Source organism: Camelus dromedarius, chromosome 1, assembly GCF_036321535.1.
Source record: "Camelus dromedarius isolate mCamDro1 chromosome 1, mCamDro1.pat, whole genome shotgun sequence".
NCBI classification, from domain to species: Eukaryota; Metazoa; Chordata; class Mammalia; order Artiodactyla; family Camelidae; genus Camelus; species Camelus dromedarius.
The window spans coordinates 122,960,910-122,968,315 of NC_087436.1; the positions used below are offsets into that span (position 1 = coordinate 122,960,910).

The following is a 7,406-nucleotide window of genomic DNA, read 5'->3' on the forward strand; positions in this document are numbered from 1 at the left end:
GTGGCTGTGCGCGGTGTCTGGCGGAAGGTGGGAGGCGGTGCCGGGGTGGTGGGCGTGGAGCGGGGCTGTGGGAGGGGCGTGTCTGGGGAGGGGGAAAGCGGTAGATATGGGCGGGGTCAGGAGGGAGTGGGCGGGGGCGGGGATGTGGGCGCGAGGCAGTGGGGCCGGAGGCTGGGGCCGTGGACGTGGCGGCGGGGCCGGGGCAGTAGGTGTAGGGGGCAAAGGGTCGGCAGCCCCCAGCAGGTAGTGCCCCTCCGTCCCCTCCCGCGCTGAGGCGCTGAGCGCGCTGTGGGCACTGGACGACACTTGGAAAGCACCTGGTTTTTAGCCGCACGGGTGAGAACCGTCATCTGCAACGCTTCATAAGGTCGGCCCTCGGAGCAGGAAGGAGCCTAACGCATGGCTCAGACCTGCGATGGTTGGGCGGTGGGCAGAGGTGGTCAGATGTGGGACACATTTGGAAGGTGGACTGGTGACCCTAAGGAATTTGACTGCAGCAGCGTGGGGGTGTGCCGTTTTCGGAGAGGGGCGCGGTTGTAAAGCAGCAGGGGTGGCCAGAGAGCTAAGCTGCCTTTAAGAAGCCAAGTGGACGTCCCTTCAGGACAGCCAGGCAGCCTGGCCTGGGTGTTGGGGAGGTGGCGGTCAGCGGTGTAGGTGTTTAAGCTTTCAGCTGCATGCATATGCTGCATGTGTGTGTCTGTATACCTGCCTGTCCTGGAGGTCGCACAGCATCTTCCCCACCAACCGAAGGTCTCGGAACCCAGGGGAGGACCCCTTCCCTGCACGTCCTCCCTCAGTCAGTAGAACCCACCCGGAGCCAGTCGCTGTTGCCAGTCCCTTGGGTCGGTGACAGAGACAGCATCTGAAGAGACAGGAACTGATAATGTTCTTAACGTGATGGAAGCCATCCAGCCACAGAATCAAGAGGTGCTCTGTAGCCGGAGGAAAAGTAGAAAGAAAGCAGAATCCAAGCTTCTAATGAAAAGCAGAAACCAAAGACAAAGGGAACACCTTCAAAGCAGCAGGAGGAAAAGAGGGCCTGCAACCCTTGAAGTGCGGAACCACAAAGAAGAACACTGACTTCCAGCCGAGGCGACTGAAACCAGCAGACGAGGAAACAAAAACTTCAAGGCAAATAACTCATAGCCAGACTTCTACCTCCAGCAAAAAGTCTACTTCGAAAACAGAGGTCAAATAAAGACACTCCAGAGAAACAAAGTCTGAACATGTGTCTCCACTGACCCCCTTTACCGAAGCGGTGATTGGTGTCCTTCCAGGAAAAGAAGGATCCTGTCCCTGGAGATGCAGGGAGGGATGAGACGCAGCACAAAGAGCCTACTGTACATGAACCTAACGCAGCGACACACACAACAGCAGCTGCACCTCATGGGGCTCGAAATACACCCAGAGACTAAGGGGTATGCAGGGTTGTGAGGGGAACACGGGTGTGCGGGCAGTGGCTCCCAGCCGCCCCCACGACCCAGAGTGTGCGCTCTGCCGGTGTGACTAAGCTAAGGGTCTGGAGATGGAAGATTAACTGGGTGCTGGGGAGCAGGGTCCTGGTGGTGGGACCACAGTGGCATAGTGTGGTTTTCCAGGTGAGGCACCCTTAACTTTTCCAGGTGAAAAACAGGAACATAGGGGTCTGTTTTCTCCCCTCTATGCTCTTACATCAGTCTTGTCTTCCATTCTTTTCTCCCTCCTCATTTCTTTATTCGTTTATTTTTCTGTTTGGTATTTTGTCGCTGTCTCTGGCTGGAAGAGGACCAGGCAGCACCACCAACCTTTCTTCTCTTAAACAAAATCCTGATTTTTCTCTTTAAAAAAATCTGGCCTGTATCTCTAAGCAGGTGAGAATGATTTCCCTTCTGTCCCCCTGTCTGTCTCTAACTGTACTGGTGATAGTGGCTTATTTTCGGTATTTTGGGTGCTCTGGCACTCGGGGTCTTGGTCCTGGAGAGGCTGCCCTTCCTGGACCAGCCAGTTCCTGGAACCAACTGAGCCTCCCCACAAATGGATGGGACCAGAGCCCCCACCCCTGCCAGCCCTTCTCCCCCCTCTCACATGCCATGCTGATGTCCCATCTGCACCAGCTCACCCCAGGGCCATGTACCCAACAGCCAGAGGCTGTCCCCAGAGCTCAGGCTGCCAAAATCATTCAAAACGTCCAGTCCTCAATTGACTGTGTGTACCTGGACTGCCTCACCCATCCCTTCCTGCGAAAACCCCAATAAAGGCTCTGGGCCACATTGTCTCCACTCCTGCTTCTGTTTCCTGACCCAAAGCTGTGGTCCCAGTGTCCCTGCATGTTGCGGGGTCCCTCCTCTTGAGAAATGTCATAAATTCTTTCTTCAAAGGCAGGTGTCTCCGTGACTGTCACCTCACCCTGTCTGATGAAAACAAACCTGGGTACACATTTTAAAACGAAGGTGCAGTGCTGCTGGCTTTGATGATGGAGGAGGGGCCGCGAGTTGGGGAGGGCCCAGAACAGGGCTACAGGAGCAGCCTCTGGAGGGGACATGGCCCTGCCCATGCCTGGAACACATGCAGAGGGCTTCTGCCAGCCTATACTGGGACTGTCTTCCAGAACCGCGTGGACGGCATGGCACAGCAGGGACACGTGGGTCCGCACAGTGGCCTGGGTTCATGAGGGCCTGGGTCATACACTCACATGGTTTTGTGACATTTGCTAAACTAGGACAGCATGACCACAGCGGTTCCCACACTATCTTGGGTCCCCGTCACACTTCCCCTCTTGCTGGGGTGGGGCTGGGGTGGCACTTTCGGGGTCTGGCCAAGGGGAAGCTGAGTGGTGGGAACGTCTGTGGGTCATGGACATGTCTGTCCCTCACTGTCACTTCCTTGCTTAGCGAAGTCAACACCAGACATCCGGGTGCAGAAAACAGCTTCCAGGAACACCCCTGGCAGTTAGCCAGGGGAAGGAGTGAGTCACATGCACTTTGGGGAAAGGATTGGACATCCTGCTGACTTCACAGGAAACGCTGACACTGACAAGACAGAGTGGACCCCACAGTCAGTGTGACAAGGGCACCATGTAAGAAGGCCCGTCAGAGCACAGGGGCATTTTGGATGAGTCATGACACAAGAAAAGTGCACTACCCTGAGCCGCCTCAGCTTCCAGATGAGACAGACTCAACAAAGTTGTCTCCAGGCTTGGCAGCAGCCTCGGCAATGTGCATGACACAACCAGGAATGAGTTTTTCTCTCTCTTCTCTCCCTGGACAATGACATTACGAAATTGTTATAAAAAGAGACAATAAAAATGTAGATGAAAACAGAATCATTGTGGAGTAGGAAGCAGTTATGAATGAAAGTTGTAGGGTTTTTTCCTGGATTTTGTGATGTTTGTGCCATTTGTCAGTGTTTTTAATGTTCACTTTGTTGTGATTTTCTCTCATTCTGAATAAATGTGTATCTAATTTTATCATAATAATTTTGCATTTTTCTTAAAGACAGCCCATCAACCTCAGGCTGCCCCAAACCTGGACTGGCCCGCATCACACTGACTGGCCATGTGTCGGCTGAGTGGACATGAGACCACTTCACATCACACCGCCTGGAGGCTGGCAGGTGTACACTTGGAGACAGACAGCCCTCTTCCTCAGACAGGAGCATCTTCACAGCCTCAGGGCAGGCAGGTGCTTGAACAGGACTCAAAGGCCCTTCCCAGAAGGGAAAGGCTGACCAGCTGGCACAGAGGGAAATAAAGAATGCCTTTGACCCAGAACCACCACTGAGAAGGTGATGTGCAGGAGGGTGTGGACGCAGTCCATCCCAATATTTCCGGGTCCTGTCTTTGCGAAGACCCATTGTCCCCACCATCTACCCTCACGGCACCTTTGAGGTTGCCTGTGGCCGTGTGCCGAGCATTGGAAACCAAGGCCCGGCCTTCCTGCGTCCACTCACCGGTGAGTGTGTCCTCCTCCCGTCGGTTCGGTGCTGCATTTCCACTCTTGTGCTCTCGGCTGGTGATTTTGCTGCTTATACGGGCCCCAGCCTTGTGCTCGTTCCATCCAGCATTCTGCGCGAGAAACTGGGCCGTGCCCGGCAGAGGAGCTCCGGCATCGGGCGAGCTCCGTTCAGGACAAGGGACAGCGCCGCTGGCCGGAGGGTCAGTGCTGGTGAGTCAACAGTGTGCCTCCAATAGGCGGCCCTGAATGGAAAACACATGCAACGGGGTTCCGTGTTGACCCATCGGTGAACATGTTGTGACCAGAGGCTGACGGGAAGCAACTCCGAGTTTCCCCAGAGTGGCTGATCAGCATTCGAGGACTCAGGGATTCTAAGCTCGTGGCGACTTTATAGAGAGTAAGTTTAAGAAGACTGAGAATGGGCTGTAATTGACAAAGGAGTCACTTCCAGAATGCATAAAGAATTCCTATAAATCAATAAGAAAAGGACTCAATAAAAAAGTGACAAAGACACCTAGCAGTGTCTCATCAGAACAGCTGTAGATGCAGACCGATCTGGGACCAGGTGCTGGCCTCCCTCGCCACTGGGTGGCAAAAGCCACAGCAACGTAGATACCTCTGCACCGTTACCAGAGAGGCTGGGATGTGAGACTGCTGGTGTCCAGGGCTGGCCAAAGTGGGCAGCAGAAGAGAGGGAAGTCTCCTGCTGGTAGAAGTGTGAACTTTCATTTTTGGAGAGCTGTTTGGGATTGTTTTCTAAGAAGTAAAGGTAAACATGTAGACATGTGTGCACAAGGTATCCAAACACATGGACAAGAATGTTCCCAGAAGTGCTTTTTGTAACAGGCAAGGTCTGGCACCAACACCCAAGCCTGCTGATGTAGAACTGAGGGGCAGCACCTACTGCAGCAGGACACAGACCCACCAGTGGAGCCCAAGACGAAATGTGGGGTGAGAATCCAGTCACCAAATAATGCAGGACTGGCCATTTCTGGGCCTTCTGGTCAGGCTGGCAGAGTCTGTGGGAACGTCAGGTTTCCTGGGTTCCCAGAACAAAGCACCACAAACTGGGTGGCTTAAACAACAGTAGATTCTCCCGCTGATTAGTAAATTGAAACTCTAACCCTATGTGATGGTATTTGCAGGTAGGCCTTTGGGGGTAATTAGGGTCAGATGAGATTGTAAGGTGTGGGGTCAGTTCTCTCTCTCTCTGTCTGCAGGCCAGGAAGTGGGCCCTCACCAGAAACAACCAGGCTGGCACCCTGATCTCAGACTTCCAGCGTCTAGAACCAACAGAAATAAATGTCTGTTGTTTAAATTGACTGTCTGGAATTTTGTTAAATGTCCCAAGCAAAGGTTTAAGTTTAAGCTTCACCTAGAAGCTGTTAATTATTTTGGAAGGTTTCTAAGAAATTCATGGGACAGTTTGATGGAAGTAGGTTTGCCATTTTAGTTACTATACTGGATCAGAAAGCGCAGTTTGAGTTCTGCAGAAATTGTCAGATGTGGGTTTTCCTTTTCAAGATGTTTTCCCTGCTCTCCACTTTCTCACAGAGGGAGAAAGGTGTGTGCTGAAATCCTATTTCCTTAGAAGCCGGCTGTGGTTTGGATTATGGGGACTGGGCTTCAGTAGAAACCTCCACATCTCGCAGGTGCGTGGCTGGGCCACCGGGGAGGCAGGTTGGCCTGAGGCAGGTTGGGGGATGTGCTGAGGAGACAGGGAGGAGTGGGCCCTCAGGCCACATGGGTTGAGGCTGGGAGGGGGAGGTGGGCAGTAAGCCTGATGCTCCGATGCTCCAGTACCCAGGGGCCACCTGAGGAGCCCCACAGGAAGGGGTGTCCTTGCCTTTCCAGCATCACTCTGCCCCAGGGCTCTTGTTCCACTCCCAGGATGTCTGTCCTCATGGTCACTCAGTCCTGGCTCCTCCCATCCATGGCTGGCACCAAGACACTAAGTGGCATTTCGGGCTGGTTTTTCAGTGTGTTGTTGTCTATCTGCCCTAGAACTCAGCCCCAGGGGAGCAGGGAAGCCAGCCCAGGACTCCAGGTGCACAACCAGGCCAAGCTCCCGCCCACCTTCTCAGGGGTCTGCCATTCTGCTCTTCAGGCCAGCCCCTGGCACCACCCTCCCTCTCTCAGCCACCCATCTCTTCCCTCTGTCCCCTCTCTGCAGCCCCTCACAGCAAGTTCAGCCTCCAGGCATTTTCCTCTATATTATCCTCCCCTGGCTTCCTCCCCTGCCCTAGTTTTCTCTTCCTCTGGGGCCCTGCTGCCCCTGCTCGCCCTGCTGGGGTGGGGGCCTGGCTCCAGGATAGCTCACAAAAACAAGGCAGGGACCAGCCAGGTCCCAGGGAGGCCCCTTGGCCCATGATGCCCAGATTGGTCACTCCCACTGCAATTCGCAGTCAGGGCCACAGGGGCAGGGACCCCGGAGTGGGGCAGGGTGACCCGCCTGGACACCTCTCCAGCACCGACTGGAAAAGACAACTCGGGGGAGGGGGGCAGTTTGGGGGCTGGGATTCACTGCATCCCCTGGGAGTGTGGTGGAGGAGGTTCTTTCACAACGAGGAAGGGTCCAGGAGGCCTGAGACAGAGCACAGACAGGTCAGCTGCCAGGCCATGCAGGAGGGTGCCAGACCCTCCGGCTCCCAAGGCAGAGCTGATGGGAGGAAAATCCTTTTGCAAGAGACCATCCGCAAGCAGGCGGGACAACAGCGTCCCGGCGGGCTGCAGGCCCTGGCTATCGCTGGCCAGGAGTCCGGTCTGTGATGAGGACAGGGGCCTAGCTCCTGGGGTTGCTCGCGGCTGGGCAAGGTCCACGCCTCCCAAGACCTTGCAGACAAGAGCCGCCCATGCAAGGCTGGTTGGAGCATGCAGGGGAGGCAGGCCATCTCAGCCCCAGGGCCATCTCCATCGCCCGCCTCCTCCACCATGGACGCCTAGACGTGGACCCAGAGGTTCTGGGTCCTCTCCAGACCTCAATCTGGGACCCCCACCCTGGGATCTCAGCCCCTTTCCCGCCCCACTGACTCCAGGAGGACCCCGAGGGCCGAGCCTGGCCTCCAAACCCCACTCTGGGGACCCGGAGCAGGGCGGAGCGCTCTCCACGTCGCCCTGCCCAACCGCGAGCCACTCGCGGGATCCAGGTGCCGCGTGGGAGGTGTCCGTCTGCGCAGGCGCATGCCTGGGCCCCGAGGTGCAAACCCTTCGCTTCGGGGTCTGAAGGCCGTGTGCCAGGAACCGGATTCCGGCTACTGGCCTGAGTCTTCGGGCCACCAAAAACATAACCTGTCCACCAGGCCGCACGGCTCGGACCCCAGCCTACTCCGGGATCCGCGGGCCAGCCCGGCAGTGCCCCGCCAACGCCCCGTCCCCAACAACAGGCCCCGCCCTTCACATCGCCCCGCCCTCAAGACCCGCCCTTCCCCGCCCCTCGCCCCGCCCTGCTGGGCCGCGCCTGCGCAGTGGCGGTGG

The 7,406-nt window shown here is 56.2% G+C and overlaps 1 long non-coding RNA gene across 1 annotated transcript; it reads left to right on the plus strand.

The window, feature by feature from the left end:
• Positions 1–150: 150 nt before the first annotated feature.
• On the plus strand, positions 151–5,250 carry LOC135322032 (uncharacterized). Its single transcript, XR_010382282.1, has 2 exons — positions 151–367; positions 3,474–5,250. It is a non-coding gene; the product is annotated as an uncharacterized LOC135322032 (long non-coding RNA).
• Positions 5,251–7,406: the final 2,156 nt, after the last annotated feature.